Source organism: Chinchilla lanigera, unplaced genomic scaffold (genome assembly GCF_000276665.1).
Source record: "Chinchilla lanigera isolate Chin_1 unplaced genomic scaffold, ChiLan1.0 scaffold00072, whole genome shotgun sequence".
In the NCBI taxonomy this organism is placed as follows: domain Eukaryota; kingdom Metazoa; phylum Chordata; class Mammalia; order Rodentia; family Chinchillidae; genus Chinchilla; species Chinchilla lanigera.
The window spans coordinates 7,258,814-7,278,017 of NW_004955473.1; the positions used below are offsets into that span (position 1 = coordinate 7,258,814).

At 33.3% G+C, this 19,204-nt stretch overlaps 1 pseudogene; it reads right to left on the reverse strand.

The window, feature by feature from the left end:
- LOC102026854 overlaps nucleotides 1-15,267 on the reverse strand; it is a 30,978-nt pseudogene extending 15,711 nt beyond the window's left edge.
- Between the last annotated feature and the right edge of the window lie 3,937 nt (nucleotides 15,268-19,204).

A 19,204-nucleotide genomic window follows, 5' to 3' on the forward strand; every position in this document is an offset into this window, starting at 1 on the left:
TCTAGGGGCCAAAGTGGTAGCACAGTGGTGCAGCACCTGCCTGGTAAGTGCAAGGCCCTGAATTCAATTCCTGGTACACACACAAAAAAGAGAAAAATCTCTTCTAGTGCCTCTTCCAATTAATTGCCATATTTAACCATTTGAATCGTATTTTACACTGAATTGGGAACTCAGTAAAATAGTTTCATAATTTTCTTCCCTTTAAGACCTCATTCATGTGGAAGGTATAAGCGACCATTAAATCTGAATTCCCCTCTTTAACAGTGACACTTGAATGTTATGAGTACACCTATTGCCTTATATGCATAAAACACAAGGATTTTGCACATTTAATTTCATTTGTTGATGTTTAATCACTTAGTGTGTCAATGCTAATGACATGAGAGAGGAAAAGGAGTAAAAGTAAAGAAGAAGGAAATGTATATATCAGATAGATAGATAGCTGAGATAATTGTACTGCTGAAGTCTAGTAGTTTATTGAAAGGAAGAGTTAGTGCCTATTTTTTATCTTTTTAACCAATTTTGCATGCTTATATCTGGTAATCTGAACAATTAATTTGAAAACAACAATATGCAATAGAGCAACCACTGGTGAATTCCTACTATCTTATCTGGTGAAACTCTGTATGATTTCTAACGTTTTTTTGTTTTGTTTTTATTTTGTATTCTCTTTAATGGTTTGATCAATCTTACATTCTTACATCTGGTAATATGAGCAACGTTGTTGATGATAACAATATGTAGTATAACAGCCACTGTTAAGTCTTATCATTTTGTTCTGAAAGACTGTATCATTTTATTGTTTTTGCTTTGCTTTGTTTTTGTGTATGTTGTTGGTATATTACTATTGATCTTTTTTGTATTGTTCTCTTTAAAAGAGTAACAGCATGAACTGGTCAAGTGACCAGTTTTTAACAGCTACTCAAAAAATAAAAAATTCAGGTAGACTCACAAATCTTCAAAAACCAAGCAAAAAAGCCAAAGAAAAGTGCTAGCTGTTTGAGCACATACTCTAGAATCACAGAAACTTGGATATAATTCCGAAATTCACAATTACAATCTGCAGCTTTATTTTCCTCTCTTTCATCATTGGTAGAATAGACAATGATAATATCCACTGAATGGCCAACATTAATGATTTTCATCTAGAAATTTTGTCAAATATTTAGTCTTAAGAAATGTGACTACTGTAAATTGCTCCCTCCAAAAATAATAACTATCGCATTGCTGCTGCAGTTTGACAGTTTGTATAACATCTGTGAGTATTTAACTAAAGATATGTACAATGACACTACCAAAGAAACAACACCGCTGGACTGCATAGCCTTAAAATGAGATTTTAGTCAGCACTCTTCAATAAGGGAGAAGAGACTTCAGTATAAAATTGTGCTCAATTCAAAACAATACATGGAAACACAAGAATTAACAACAAAGGACAGACGTGGAATCAGAGGGGTTAATGGATGGAAAATTACAAAGTGAAAACGTCAGAGAAGCACATGGTGGCACATGCCTCTAGCCCCAGCTCTCTATATGGCTGAAGACAGGAGGATGCCAAGTTGAAGATTAAGGACAATTTAGAAATACCCTGTCCCATTGGTGGTTCAGTGGTAGAATTCTTGCCTGCCAAAGAAGAAAACTGAAAAGATCAGAGATAAGGGGGTATTCTGTCAGACTTCACAAGGTTCTTGATGAAGATGAAAGCAGGCCTCAGTTATCAGATACCAAGGTGGAACATGTAAATTTTGTAAATATTGAGAATGACCAGCTGTGCAGAAGCACATTGTCTCCTAATTGTCTTAGGGTGTTGCTAGAAATGAGTTTGTGAGGGTAGGCCCAAGGGCAGGGTTTTATCAAAACAGATACTCCAAAGAGCGAGGCTATTGTTTGTTCAAAAAGAATATCTTGTCTATTTGTATACGCAGACTTTTTGGAATATTCTAGATCCAAATCACCATTAAAAGATTACATTATTTATTAAATTGAATTAAATTAATAAATGAATAATTCAAATTAATTAGGTTATTTTCATGCAAGGGAATACTGCTCAGCAATACAAAGGAATAAACTACTGAATGTACAAAAATATGCATATATATATAAAACATTATATTCCATTCACTGCTTAACTAAAACTTAATTATGTCTCAAGCCCATGAATTCATAACTATCCATGACTTCAAGTCAGTTCAATTATTTTCTTAATATTCACTCATATGAATATATAAATATGGTCCTTGCAATTTCATGCAATTTCTCCATGTATAGCAATTTCCAGGTCTTAGAGTTGGAGTCAGTGTCCTTCAGTCAGTGTTCCGAATCCACAGAGTTCATCCCGTACATTACCTTTACTTTTTACTTCTCTTCTTCTAAGGCATCTGCCATCAAGCATTAAGATTCTTATAGAGTATACCTGCGTGAAATCTTGGTTCAGAGTTTGCCTCTCAGTCCTTCTGGATTTTTCCTTAAAACCTTACTGATAATTGTTTGAGGAAACCACAACTATCCTACGCATTTTTTTTTTTTTTTTGGCCAGAGGTTTGCAAGTAACCAATCTGAGAGGATTACTCAGCACTCCTTGCTAATGATTTTCTGTTGCCCTATAAGCCATCTCCAGCAGGTGCACCAGCATTTCAGCATCATAACAGGTTGTTCTAGCATGTTTGCCTATCTGGAGTGTTCTAGGATTTGTTCTTCTTAGACCCCTAAGATTTATTCCCTAAGATGTAAACAAAATGTCCTGAATCTTTTAAGGCTTTATTAATATAATTATTTTATTAAGTTAAATTACCTAACTACAGGAGATATAGCATATTTAGCCTTTCAATTATAAAAATATGCATTTATAGTCATTTTTATGACCATTTCTTATATTTACACTTTTTCTCGATGTGTAGGTAGTCGAGGAATATAACTTTCACTAAGTATTCCTTGAATAAAACCAAGGAAATAAAATGTTTTATCCCATTTTTCTTCTTAAACCATTTTGTTTCTCTATCACCAACTTCTCTAACAGAATACATTTTGTTGAGCATAACACAACACACTGGAATCTACCTTTGTAGCCAACTACTCTAAGAGATCACAAGTGTTCTCTCTGCCAATATTCCAACATGCACTTCTCAGAAGTTACTTTCCTTCAGAGTAACATTTGAAATTCTTGATAACATATTTTTAAAGGATGCATTTCTTTGATTCCTTGACTTCCATGTTATATATATGCCTTTTCCTCTTAGGTCTCTGAATCATTTTCTGATTGCTTTATTTTCTTTAGCTTCTACTCTACTTTTCTAACACTGTTAAATACTGTTTTTCTTTAAAAATCTGACCTAGGCTATCCTATCATTTAACAAAGTTTCAATCCATTCTAATCACTTACTAATGTCTCTGATTTCCAAACACAGGTTTGTAGCCCAATCATACATGATGAGCTGCAGACCTATTTATCCTATTGCTTTCTGTACTGCGTGATTTCAGTGTACTGCATATGTTACTGAAGCTAGCTAGTATGTTGCGACATTTCACCTGATAACACTTGTGGCTGCTAAAGTTTTCTCTATCTGAATATAGTGTAAGAAACTACTGGTGGCAATTTAAACTCAAAAGTTAGTCTTTACAAATAACTTGGACTAGAATTTATGAATCCAGTGTTTCCATTTTTAATAGGATTAATTCTATTGGCTTAGGACCTATTCAGTGGGGTTCTTCAAAGAAACAATAGCAGGATATATATTATAATTGGCTCTAGGGATTATGGACCCTAAGATTTCCAAGATGTGTAGTCACCAAAATAGAGACAAAGGAAGCTCATGGTATAAAGATTAAATCAGGAGGCCTGAGTATCAGGAAATGTGAGACTATGAATTATTGACTAAGCCGGATGTGATGGTGCATGCCTGTCATCCTAGCACTTTGGGATGGTAAAGCAGGAAGATGGCAAGTTTGGGCTGAGCCTAGCCATCTAGTAACCTAGTGAAATCCCGTCTCATAGTTTTAAAGGAGTGGGGAAGATGGGGTTATAGCTCAGTTCAAAGGCTCTGAGTTCAATTTCTATTACCACAAAAAATTCGTGAAGGCAATTTTCCAGTCAGAGACTGAGCACAGGTAAATATTGATGTTCCACCTTAGGCAAGAACATCCTTTATTCACTCAGCCATGTTGTTCTGCTCATGTCACCAATTATTGGGATGATCTCTACATGTTAGAGACGGCAACTTCCTTTATTTAGCCTCATAATTTGAATAGCAATCCCACCCAAAATAATCATGCAGACAGAAGTAAAATACTGTGTGGCCTAACGGAAGGGCACTTTTTGGCCCTATCAAGCTGATATAAATTTAACCATCATAAGACTATACCTGGGCAATTTGGCACCCACACACACACCTCCTTAAACTGTATTTAATCTCCAAATAAAGAAACACTCTTCCCACATTACATGATATATCTATCCTGAATGAAATCCAAAGTATGTAGTCTCTTTCCCTAACAAGGAGGCAAAGTATTTGAGTGAAGTTTAGTTTTCTTGGGCTATTACAAAACATACATATTATAAAATAAAATTGACATTACTTAATGCTGTGAAAAAAGTCAATACATCTAATACTATAGGATAAAGAAATAAAAAAGCAAAGAAGATACATATAGCTGGCAATCATGTCTTCCTTCTTTTATTAGCCCTGTTGCATTCCTCTTGCCTTCAATAAGAAACTCATTGGGTAATGATTATTTATCTGGGGGTCTGACCCAAACTTTGAAATATCTGAACCTTTAGTAGTCTTTCCTGGACTGGAGTGCTTTAGTTTTCTATTGACTTTACCCACAGTGTATAAAAGTAAGTGGATGTGAAATTTCTTGTATTTTAGCCATGATCTTACCTACACTTCATTGCAGATGAGAAGGACAGCTTCTCCTTGACAGTCAAGATTAATCATCTCAGCAAACCATAGAAAGAGGAAGCAAAATTGTTGCTGATGATTTACATTTGCATTCTTGCCATTCTTGCTTCCACTTCTTTTTCCTGAACGTACAAATACTGATGATGGGAGTAAAAGCACCATATATTGGATGCCCTGTTAGAGTGAGTACCATTCTGCAGAAGTTTGTCCCCATTCTGCAAAGAATTGCAAACTAGCTACTGCTGTAATAGTCTTCAAAAATCACCCCACATTTACATTAAACCAATTGCTTCCAAGTGGTGGAGACGTGGTGAGACCCAACACCCTTCATTAGGATGAACCCATTGCCTCACTTCATTTATTGTGGAGCAATTTCACTTATCAGAGAAACTAACAAGTGGAACATAAGAGTGGATAAAGAATTCCATAAATTCATAGACAGACGTTCTGTACAAAATACTGTTTAGAGAGAAGGAAATTCATATCCTCAGCAACTGTTGATTCCAGTAAGAAGAAACACTGTCCTTTTTGTGATAGAAATGGTTTAGTGTAAAACTTTTCACCAGCTAGCTGGAAGATCACCCCATCGAATGCTATTATATTTGGGACTTGGTTTTAGACTCTGCTCTTGGTCAAGTGGGAAGTCTTTGGTGACCACAACCAGATGGTTATTAATGAGTAGAAGCCCAGTTTTATGAGACTATGGTAATCTCCATCCTCACCACCATGGATATTTTGTTCATAAGCCAATTGGTGATGTTGGCTATCTTGGGGAAAAGGGTAAACAGGAATATCAAAGCCCTTCTCTAGCCAGGTGTGGGGGCACATGCCTATAATCCCAGCAGTCTTGGAGGCTGAGGCAAGGCAACCTAGACAGTTACCACAACCCAGTGTCTAAATAAAATAAAAAATAATAGTGGGGGCTGTAGCTAAGTCCAAAGGCCATGGGTTTAATCCCACTACCATAAAATTAAATTATTAAATTAAATTAAAAATATAAAATCCTCCTCTGCTGAGATTGTACTTTGAATATTTGCTTGGAACACAAATGTTTTTATGCCTTTGACCCATTTAACAAGGTCCAGCCACATACTGCTTCTCTAAATGTTTTTGTCACCAAATTTCTAATCATATTACTTCCAAGCTATAACCATTTAATCAAATAATTTTATGTAGCTCATGAACTAGGATTATGCCTGTAAATTTGGCTATTTCTCCTGCACAAAATGAATCACAAAACAGTATCTAAATTCTTACCCCTGACTGGAATAACTTCCCTTCCCCACAGACTTCAGAGATGCCTCTGAATGGAGCTATAACTCCTCTCCACTTTTATGAGAAACCTGAATATCACTGAAAAGCATCTGTAAGCTAGACTTGAACCTTTTTTTCCTCTGTCAAATACTTGTAGAGAACATTATTATGTACATTTGGACACAGTATTTTCAATTTATAATAGGTTTGCCAGGAGGTAATCTCATTATCTTCAAGGTGCATATTTCAAGCACTTCCATTTGATGATGGTGTGCTAAACATGAGGGATTTATGGGTCAGAAAAATTCAACTTATGATGGTTAAACTAGATCACAAGGCAACTTAGTGCCCCATATTTAAGCATCCATGCTCTACTAAGACTCAATAACAGGCCAACAACTTTCTCAAAAGGAAACAAGATATAAACATATGTAGGCAGTGTATATGTCTAGGATGTCTAGGATGACGGCTTTGTTTCAAAATCAAAGAAGTTTGAACCAAAATTTACCTTGGAACTCGAGAAACTACTCTACAGGGACTAGTAGAGAATCCTCTCAGTGTGTGCCATGGAAATTTCAAGCACATTAGATCTGCTGGATGGTATGGCCCAAGTGGCAGAGTAGCTTTCACAGTATCCTAGAACTGTCTCACAGCTTTCTCTTTCTCTGAGACCCACTCCAAACTACCAGTTCTTCAGGTCACTTAGAAGACAGGTTGGGCTAACAAAACCAAAATAGAAATATATTACCTCCAAAATACAGAGGCCTAATGAGGACTATGTCTCATTATTATCATAGGAGGTCCCAGACACAAAACTTATCTTTACCTCAGAAGGGATATCTCAGCATGCTCCACTTTACAGGACCCATATAAATTTTAATGAGTTAGAAGTCCACTGAACTTTCTTCAGGTTTCTTTCCCAACCTCTGACATGTAAATTTTTTACTAACAATTCAAGAGTAGAATTCACTAGATTGATTTGGCAGAGTGGCAGATTAGTGTAACATCCTGTAGATCAGAAACACAAAGTTCCTGCAAAATAAATTATGACATATAGCTAAGGAGGTTTACACACTTGAGGTAGGAAAATGAAAGTGTATTGCTCACTTTCCTAGAAACAAGCAAATAAGCTGATTTCAACATTAGTGGTAAGTATGGAGAAAATAATTGCTATATCAGTAATTACACACCAGGTGTCAGAAAATATATTATTTTCTTCAAGCAGGGAAACTCGACATGTTATAGCAGCTGTAATTGGTTCACCACCTGCTTAAGTTTACAATAATCCACAATCGTTCTCCAAGATCTATTTATCTTCTACAAGGCCAAATAGAAGCACGGGGTGGGGATGTGGTGGAAATACCAGCCCTAAGACTTCTAAGTCCATGATCTTGACAGCAATCTTTTTAATGTTTTTAGGGTGGAAGTATTATTTTTGGCTTTCTATTTTTTAGTAGAGCCACTTGAAATTTCTAGTAGCATTAATTTATCATTTCCAAAATAATAGATTTTATGGCGTGGGAAACTATTGTTTAGATACTTCAGTTTCTGAGTATGCCTGTTGAAAATATGAATTTCAGAACTGGGAAGATGACTATAGGATAGTTTCTTAGACACTTAGGCCCATTGTAAGTTGGATTTGAACTAAAATCCCATTTATCACCTACACCCCATAAGTGCAGAAAGGCAGAACATCATGACAACAGGACTTTATGGCAGAGCAGCACTTTTCACTTTATGCAGCTAGACAAAAGGAGAGTAAGAGAAACAAACTAGGGACAAAATGCCCCCTTCAAAGGCACTGCTGTGCCCAGTGACCTACTTCCTCCCTGTAGCTCCCAAATCCTAATATTATTCTATTTCCTAATAGCCATGTAAAGTATGAATCTATTAATAGATTAATTCACTAATAATATTAGAGCTCTCATGATTCAGTCACATACTTTTGAGCTATGCTACACTGCTAACCAAGCATTCTACATATAGTATTTTGGGTCACATTTTGGACCCAAATCATAACAATGTCTTAATAGTAATAGTAGATGTAGTATGAAGGTGGGAATTCAATTTACATTGTATTTCAGCAATTCCTGAATTATATTCAGTGTTACATATTTGGCAATTAGCCTCCCAGCTTCAGTAGATAAGAGTCTCTTTCAGCACATATATCTGCACTTTAAGATTGTGCTTGAGTGAAAATGTAAATTCCTTATCTTATCTTTTTATTTCCTCACATTATCCAGTAACATCAAAAGCAAGTAGCTAATCTCATTATATTTGTTGGATAAGGATATTCCAACATGTCACATAAAGATTCACCTAGCTCGCTGCTTCTTTATGTAGTTGTTTAGTAGTATACCGTTATATTTTGCATGTAACCTTTGCTAGTGTCTTAAAACAGACTAGAGACCAAGTTCTACAAGCCTCTGAAACAAAATAGAAAAGTCATTCTTAAAATTATTTACCAAGCAATATTGATACTAAAATCTGTATTACTGGTTAATGTTCTCCAGAGAAACAGAATATTTATATACACATGAGACATGTTCACAAATTATGGTGAATGTTTAACTTTAGAACAAACATTACTGTAGAAGACAAGTCACTATTAATTCCTCTCAAAATGTTCCCCCTCACTTAAAACACACTTGCTTATTCCATCATTCTTGACATTTCCTGGAGTTTTTTTTGGAATTTGTTTTCTTTAATTGTGCTGTTGTGGTTGCCTCAAATCCCTGAATTAATTCAAAATACTTGCCATTTTAGTTGTTTTGACTTTGGAAGAGTGAGAAGTTGTATATTGCCAGATCCAGTAAATAAATTGGAGAAGAAGACACCATAATGTTATTATCAGCTTGCCTTTTCCTTGTATGGCATATTGCAGCATCATTCACCAGATTCTTGATCGTATTTTGAAAAGACATTCAGGAAAAAGGATTTCGAGAGTTTCTTCAGAGAGTGACAAAAATTATGAGATATACATGCTTGAAGTGAAGGGAAGTATGTTGTTAGGGATTAATGACAATGAATTTTTTTTTCTATGATACTCTATGTTAATTTAAATACTCATCATATATTTTGATTCCAGCTAGTACAGGATTTTATATGTAAAATCCTGTCTACTTATTTTTTTCTTTGCTGAGACAAATTACTCAACACCAAAAGTTAAAAAAAGGAAAGGTTTATTTAGTTCACAGTATATAGAGACATTAGCTCATTGTTGACTGGCTCCAAGGCAGGGTGGCATGGCAGAGGGTACAGTCCATGGCAAAGCAATGCGGGCAGAAAGAAGCAAGCAGCAGCAAATAACAAGCAACAATATTCTTCTCTTTCTGGCCCTTATATTTCATCTAGGCTACCAGGCAAATAGCACTCGCAATCAGGGTGGGGCACACTTAATCCTAACTAGAACTATGCCAAATCAATCATGGGACTAATGCAGTAATCACACACCCTTGATCCCAGCATCACAATCCAGATCTAGTCACTTCTAAAAATGCCACGACTATGACTTCATGAAGCTTTGATGGGACATCTACACACAAGCCATAATGTTTCTGAACAATACATATGTATGTGATATATATGCATGTGTGTAATATATATATTTATATATAAAACCATGATTGATTTAAAAGATGATAGATAGATAGATGAGATTCTTTTCTTAAAAATAGCATGTTCCACACCAAGATAAATTTCCCATTTGAATCTGAAAACAGGAAAAGACTACCTTTCCTTTTTATGGTGGTATTGTTTTTTTTTTTGTTTTGTGTTGGAAAAGATCATACCCAAGGCTTTTTTTTTTTTTGGTTTTTCTCCGGTACCAGGAACCGAACTCACAACCTTGCGCTTGCCAGGCAGGCGCTTTTGCCGCTGAGCTAAATCCCCAGCCCCACCCAAGGCTTTTGATATGCTAGAAAGTCACTGTGCTAAACCCCAACTCTAAAACTTATTTATGTGAACACAGGGGTTAGTTTTTGTCAGAGTATGCTAGATGGACGACTGAGAGGGAACATCAAAACAGTATAAATGAAATTTCTTGAGTAATATAAAATATTCCTATTTTTATGGGGATAGTGGTTACATCTGCAAAAATTATGACCTGTACATGAAAAGATGACACATTTTGTTGTATGTAAATTTTACCTTGATAAATTGGACAAAACTGAAATAATTACAAATATATAATTGATGCTTCTGTGGTTCACGACATTGAAAACTAGGCTTCTTAAAAAACACTTTTCAATGGAAACAATGTAAAATATATTGAATATATATTTTATTTATTTTTTTTTTTTTTGTTTTGGTTTTTCTCCGGTACCGGGAACCGAACTCACGACCTTGCGCTTGCCAAGCAGGCGCTTTTGCCGCTGAGCTAAATCCCCAGCCCCTGAATATATATTTTAAAATTATTCAGTGAAATAGTGGATTTTTCAAAAAGTACTACATTTGTACAGGTCTAAAATAAAATGGTATGCAAAAATCATAGTTTGCTTCATTTACTTTTATTGCTGTTTAAACTGGCAAAGACATGAAAGAATGAAAATGCATCCTGGAGAATTTTCAAATTGGGAAATACAAATGATACATTTTTATGAAAAATAAATTCCAAACCCCTAAAGCTCATATTAAAATCTAGCTTTAATATACTCTCTAGATAGATAAGATCTTTACTTGTTTGGTAGTTCAGTGGTGTGTTGAATACCTGTTACCTAAAAACTCAAATGATGAGTCCAAATGATCCCTGCATCCTGGAAAACATGACCTTGTGCAACTCATTTCTCATTAATAAAATAGCAATTTTGAGGGAATGCCATTCTCAAGATAGATTAAGTTGCTTCAGACTTACAAAGGTATAATTAAAAAGCATAATATTACCATAAAAATCAACACATAAATCAATAGAATGGAAACAAAATTGAGAATTGAATCTATATATTCAATACCAATTGATTTTCAACAAAGGTGCTAAGAACAGAGATTGGAGAAAGAACAATATGTTCAATAAATAGTGCTAGGAAAATCAGATATCACATGGAGAAGAATGACACGAGCCTCCTACCTTTCATTAGTTATGAAAATTAACTCAAATGGATTACATACTTAAATGTGGGTGCTGAAACAATAAAATTATAGTACATACAATAAAGGCAATAGTTGAAGACATTGAAATGAGCATAGATTTATTTATTTCTCCTTACTTTTCTATCAATTTTTACTTAAGGCATTTAGAAACTAAAGTTATACTCAATAGGGATCATTATATTTTAATCTATTGGCAATTTGTATCATTCTGACATATTCCTATAGCTTTCTGATAATAGCTGTCATTTCAATGTCTAATTGTCAGATAGAAATATAATTTTACTCAAATTTTCTATTTTATGTGTGGCATATCCTTTTGTCCTTTCTTTTCATCTAACTCTATCTTTACCTCATAAACTTTCTTATATATAATATTCTCACTGAAGCTTCAATGTTATTCTTTCTTACAGTATCTTTTTTTAAAATGGATTTTTATTTAATTATATTAACTGCAAGCATATTTTGACCTTGTGATCTTGGTTTTTGTTTTTGTTTGTGGACGTTCAATTCCTTGTTTGTTCTCTCTTTTGTTTAGAGATCATATAGAAGAGCATTCACTAGCAAAAATAATATAAAGAGATTCCCTTTAGAGAACCAGGGAATTAGCTAAGCAGCACAGCACCTGCCTGGACAGAGCAAGGTCCTGAGTTTAATTCTTGCCCCCAGACCCCTCCAAAAAAAAAACTTTAGTGAAAGAGATTCCCTTAACCCTTCACCCAGTTTTCTCATTAATTCAGATATTAATAATACTAGCATAATAAATATTAGCATATTATTATTGGTATTAAAAGACTCTAGTTCATTTTATTTTTTATTTTAAAGATAAAAGAATGAAAACATATTAACAAACACACATTCAATTACAAAATAGCACAAAAACAATACCAACAAATCTAACCTCCTGTCATGCACTTCCTGATAGTAAACAAGGATCCCATATTGTTGCAGTTTTCAAGTCTCCCTGATACTTTTAAATAATAAAGACCTGTAATTTTCTACAGTGCCTCAAAATCTGATCATTCTGGATGCTTTTACACAACTACATTGAGATAATGAAATATTTTGCTTCTCACAGAAGTAATTTGTTCCTCTTTCTTCAAAATAGCATACATTATATGAAGTCAGTATGTATTATTGTTGGGATGTGATATTTGAAATGTTGTTTTGCATGGTGCTGGACAGGTTTCTACTTTGTAATTAAATTAATTGTTGATTCTTTATTACTACTGGTTTGGAGTACAGAATGTTTACCTTCCTTGTGGGGAATTTGCACATGTGTATAACACATCTTAATTCTTTATTCAGCCCCATCCTGTCTGGTTCCTCCCATCTCCCTTGGTCTTTCTATTTAGTTAAGTAACTGAGGCAAAGAAAATATTCTCTTCTTCCTTAAAATTTTTCTTCTTCACTTATCATCCTCTTGTACACGTTGCCTTAACAATTACTACTTACATCTTCCATTGGTTTCTGTTTCCTTCAATGTATGTGTATACATGAATTAAAACTGATCTGCAGTCAAAATTTGTCCTTTCTTTTCAATTACTGAGTTTTATCATTCTGAGCTCATGTACATCTATTTTTATAGTGTTCAAAAAGAGTAATATCATTATATGTTTTATTATTTACAGCTATAGAAACTTGCACATTTTTGACATCTTTCAGGTTGGTTACTATGCCTTTTTGCTGGAACTTTACACATATGTGGTTTAGTGCGTCTGTATTTTTGGAGTCAGGAGATGCTCCTAAATCCTAATTCAAACCAAGAAGACTTTATGAACAAAATCTCCAAAGAGCCCTAATTCCTTTCGGTAACAAATGATTTTTAGAAAGTAATATCATATATATATATATATATATATATATATATATATACACACACACACATATGTATTCACATCTACTATATATATATTTTCATATCTACTGAAATGTTACTGCTCATAGTCATCTTCTGTAGATTGAGATATAATATACATTTATATAAATAGTAACCAGAGGATATGTATATATCTCTATGTTTCTATACATGTGTATAACATACATATAGTCACAATCACATACACATTTTTATCTAAGAATAATCCTTTTATTTATAATCTCATTTTTCTAACAGTTAAAAACATGGTTCTTATAATCTACACTGTATTTATTTATTTTTACAATGCCAAGTATCAAATTCAGGAGCTGTTGCATGCTACATACTCTACCAGTGTACTATATTTTAAATACTTGCTATTATCTTTTCAATTTTGACATATGGCCAAGTATCTTGTGATTGCTAACTCATATTTTCTGGAAAAATATGTAGCAACAAAATTATGTGTTTGTATATGACTGATATTTTATTTAATTTCACAATATTTAATAATAACACTTTTCAAAGTAGTTGCTCATATCACAAGATATAGGGATGAAAATTTGATCAAACAATATAGGCACAAAACTTTCCTTTCAGTGAGGTGTAGCAGATAAGAATGTGCAATGTGCTAATGATTGTTACTCTCCTACAATTTTGTTTTGAAACATTATACCACAGTTTTTGTTTATTTTTCTATTCTAAAAAAACATTTTTTTCAAAGGATTGATAAGATATCCCCTTCCCTTTGCATTCTATTGGTATAATTATGTGACTCAGTATTTGAAAAGTAATGTATTCCACACTGGATTCTACCATATATTGATAATTTTTTATTTGCATATGATTACAGTTATTTCTATGACTTTTGGAAAATCGTAGAGTAACCACTACCACACTTTCTTGGGGAGCATTTCCTGTATCCCTCAATTTTCCCCAATGTCTCTTTTCGTGTTCTTTCTACTCCTGACAGCATTCTATTCTTCAAAACCAGGGAGCTTCATTTTTTAACATTGAAAAAGACAGAAAAAGAAAAGAAGAATCAAGATATAGTATACACAGGTGCAAATTCCCTATAATGAATATGATCATCATATATCAAAAGTGCATCAATAAAATTAATTTTTAAAAATGGTGAACTCTTTCCGATCTCTATAGTGTGTTTTCTCTTGAATATGAGTTTTGAAAATAATATAGAATCTTTGGAAAGGGCATTTTCATGTAGCAAAGTTCATTTAAATTTTATCAAATTTTATGTATGAATTAAATAATTCATTTTCTTAATTAATAATACTTCCTTTCATATTTGCAATACAGTTCATCTATTCACCTTTTGAAAGGTAATTGCACTCTTAAAAAAGTTTAGTAATGCTTTATTCTACCTTTAAGGTAAGTTTGATGTGTGATTTTCTTATATTTATTGAATATAAGTTCATGATTTAACATACGTATGACTTCTGGAATAACCATTACATTTATATGAATTAATACATCCACTACCCTTTTAAAAATTTTTCTTTTAGTAGTATATTTTTGCAGTGTATTCAAAATATTAGTTCTCAGTCTGAAATACAGCTAGCATTTTCCTCATTTTGTAAACTGTCTCTTCAATCTGGTGATTCCTTTGTTATACAAAAGTTTCATAATTTGCTATGATCCAGTTTGTTTACACTTGATGTTATTTCTTGTGCAGCTGGAGTTCCGTTCAGAAGTCTTGATTATAACTTGCATAGTTTTATCTCCTTTGTCTTCTAGCAGAGTAAATATATATATATATTTTATATATATATGTATATATATATATATATATATATAGTGATATCATCGGGCTGAGTCTTACAGGTCCATTTTGCAAAAGTTTGTAGGTTCACTAAATCCCACTGTTGAAACGGAATTTTCAGAATAAAACAGTTAGAGACATGAGAAGAGTTTATTAGGCAGATATTTTAAGATACACTTAGTGAAATGTGGGCAATCAGAGAAAAATGAGATGCATTGGGAGATAGAGATAGATATATTCAAGGAGTCTCGAAGTTGACTTCAGGAAGGGTGATCAAGCATGTTTATTTCCACTATCTATCATGTTACCATCTGACGGATTGTGTCCAAATGCAAGCCTTCTGCACGCTTTTCCAGTGGAGATACACTGCCCACCAATATTGCTGCTTCCATGAGGTTGGAGAAAACACAATTTGCAAGTAAAGAAAGACATGTCCAAACCATGAAGTTATAGGCTCACAGCATCATTAAGACCTTTAGAAATCCTTTTGAATGATTTTCCTCAAATGGAAAAAAGCTTGAGGAACTTGTGTTTTGAAGCTGTAGTTAAGTATAATTTATAATCCTAATTTCCTTGTCTCCTTTCTGCCTGGTTTTATTTCTCCTATCCTAAATCAATGAGAGATATCAGTCTACATTCAGTCTTCTGCATGTGCATAGCGTGTTCTCATAGCACCTTTTGTTAACTCAGCTATCTTTCCTTCAATGTATGTTTTTGTGTCCATTGTGAAAAATAGCTGAATGTGCCTTGCATTGTTTCTGCATCTTCAGTTCTGTTCTACTGATTCATGTGATTGGTTTTTTTTTTGTTGGCACCGTGTTTTTTTTCTTTCATTTTTTAACTATAGCTTTATTATACAACTGAAAATCTGAAACTAGAATGCTCCATCTTTGCTCTTCTTGCCCAAGAATTCTTTTGCTCTTCCAGGTCTCTATTGGTTCATTTTGAATTTTAAGGCTTTCTTGCTAGTTCTGTAAAGAATTCTGTTCATGTTTTGATTGGGATTGAGTTAAATCTGCATGTAGATTTTGGAGTATGGCCATTTTGACAACGATTATTCTCCCTCTACAGGATTAGTGTATCGCTTTCATTTCTTTTGTCCTCTTCAGAGTATTATAGTTTTTAATGCAAAAGTATTTGACTCCTTGGGTACGTTAATTCCTAAGTATTTATTTTTTCTTGGAGCTTTTGAGAATAGTATTGTATTCCTAATTTCTCTCTCACTGAATTCATTATTATTTTAAAGCAGCACTATTGATTTCTGTAGGCTGATTTTTTATCCTGCTACATTACTGAATGTGGTTATTAAGCCTAGGAGATTTGGGAAGATTTTGGGTCTTCTTTGTAGAGAATCAAGTCATCCATAAATAATGATAATTTGACTTCCTTTTTTATAATAAACCTTTTGATTTTTTTCTAACCTCACTGCTCTGGCTACTGTTTTGAATATTACACTTAATGGGAGTAATGACAGTGGACATCATTATTTTGCTCTTGATTTTACAGAAAAGGTGTTAAATTTATTCTTTAAATATAATACTGACAAAAGATTGTCATAAAATGTGCTCATCAGATTGAGACACTATCCTTCCATACCAATTTTCTTCAATTTTTTAGTATTAATGCATGTTGGATTTTATCAAATTTTTTTCTCCATCTATTGATACAATCATATGAAGTTTACCCATCTTTGTATTTATCTGATGTGCTATATTTATTGATTTGTGTATATAGTGTCATCCTTGCATCCTTGGGATGAACCCTACTTTGTCATAATTTTTTTTGATGATTTGTTGTGTTCAGTTTGCATATATCTGTTTGAAGTCTTCTGTATCTGTGTTCATTAAAGCAATTGGCCTGTAGTTTTCTTTTCTTTTTAGTTGGATCCTTCTCTTGATTTGAGTTGAGGGTGATACCAGCTTCCAGGAATGAATTTGGACTACTCCTTTTCTTTCAATTACAAGGAAAATTTTGAGGCATATTAGTATTAGATCAATCCAGAATTTCTTGCAAAATTCAATATTGAATTATTTGGAGTTCTGAACTTTTTTGTTAGTAGCTCCTAACTACTGCTTCAATTTCTTTCCCTATTATTGGATTATTCAGGGTTTTGCTTCCTGGTTCAGCTTTGGTAATTCTTATGTATCTATCAATCTATTAATTTCTTCTGTATTTATCAACTTGTTGGAGTAGCGGTATTAAAAGTAGTTACTAAAATCTTTTGGATTTCAAAGATGTTTATTTTGACATTGACTTTTTAATTCCTAATTGTCTTCTTCTGGATTTTTCCTTTTTCATGAAGACTAGCTAATGCTTTATCAGTGTTATATATTCTTTCAAATAACCACGTCTTTAATTCAACAATTCTTTGCATTTTTTACTCAAAATTTTATTCCTTTCTGCTATGGTCTATATAATTTTCTTTCTTATAGTAGTTTTGGATTCACATTGTTTCTGTTTTTATAGCTTCAGGTGCATCATAAGATTATTTATTTGGGACTCACTTTTTTGTATGTGTTCCTTCACAACACAAAAACTTCCCTTTTAAGTTTTTTCGTTGTGTTACATAGGTTCATGTATGCTGTAGTAGAATTATTGTTTGATTATAGGAACTTCCTAATTTCTTCCTTGATTTCTACTGTGACCCATTGCTTACTGAACGTTGTTTTTTTTCCCCCCATTGGTGTCTAGTTTCATTACACTATCATCTGATACTATACATGGGAACATTGGGATTCTTTTGTATTTATTTAAGCATGCTTTATGACACAGAATGTCATGACTTTGGAGAAAGTTTCATGTCCTGCTGTAAAGAATGTATATTTTGTCATTTTTGGATGAAACACTCTGTAGACATTTAAACATTTTTAAAGTGTAGTTTAACTCTGTTAGCTTTAATTGAGTCTGTGTCCTGTTGATCTGTTTGCTTCTGACAGTGAGCAATTGAAGTCTTTGTTTTATTTTTATCTGTTCTTTTACACCACATGGTATTTTTTTATGAATTGTTCATTGTACATATGTTTAAAAATGTTATCCCTTGCTGTTTTATTATCCACTTAATGTGCATTAACATTTTTTGCCTCTTCTTATCAGTTTGGGAACAAAGTCCACTTTTTCTGAAAGTAGGATAGCTACTCCGTTTTATTTTCAAGATCCCATTGCACGGAGTAGTGGTTTGTTTTTTGTTTGTTTGTTTGGTTGGCTGGTTGGTTTTTTTTTTTTATTTTTAGTCTATGCATTTGTTTTTAGACTAAATATGTTTCTTTCATGTCGCATATTTTCTGGTTGTTTTTGGATCCAATCTGCCAAATAAGTAAATCGTTTTTGTTGTTGTTCATTTGGATAAGAGAGTTGAGACCATTTACATGCACAGTTATTACTGAAAGGCACTGACTTGTTCCTGACATTGTAACATTTCAATGTTGCTGATTCTTTTTCCACCTTCTGCTTAACTGCTCAACTTGCCTGATATATTCATTCCATTAGACTTTTTGGTATTGGTGGCCTCACTGTCTTTCTATGGTGCATCCTTGAAAAATTTGAGGCGTATTGCCTTGGTGGTACTGCATTCCTTAGTGTGTTCCTTGTCATGGGAAGAACCTATTTCTCTATCAAATTTGAAACATCATTTTAAAGGATGGATAACTGTAAGTTGGAAGCAGATTTCCTTTAGGGTATAAAGCAGTTTAAGACAAGCTCTCCTGGTCTTTAAGATTTGTGTTGAAATATGTGTTGCAATTTTAAAAGGTTTACCATTATAAGTGATTTGAGCATTTTCCCTAACACATTTTGGGATTTTGTTTCTATGTTGGACATGTGGAATTTTCAGTATGTTGTGTCGTGGAGAAGTTCTTTTCTGATTCTGGTTGTTTGAGGTTGTATATATCTCACTTATTTGTATGTTAAATTCTTTCCCTGCATTTGGAATGCTTTTTATCATTTATACTTTTAAATCTTTTGTGCTAGTTGTGCTCTTTTATGACTTTTAATAATTCTAAATAATCTTACATTAGTCTTCTCTGCATTGCCTAGCATGTGTTCTATCCATTTTTTATATTCTTTTTTTATTTTTAAGATGTCTCTGAATACATAATCATTTGCATCAGTCCTGTCATTTAGACCAGACATTTTCTTCATATTAATCACTTTTGTTTCCCATAATTTCAAAAGGATATTCATCTGCTGAATTTTTCAAGGGTACTATCTCTTCAAACTGAATTCTTTGCTAAATATGCTATTCAAATTGTCCATCTTTATTTTTAGCTCTCTTAGCTTTTCATTAGTATTGTCTGTAAGCTCTGATATTTTTGTTTTTTTTTTTTTTTTTTT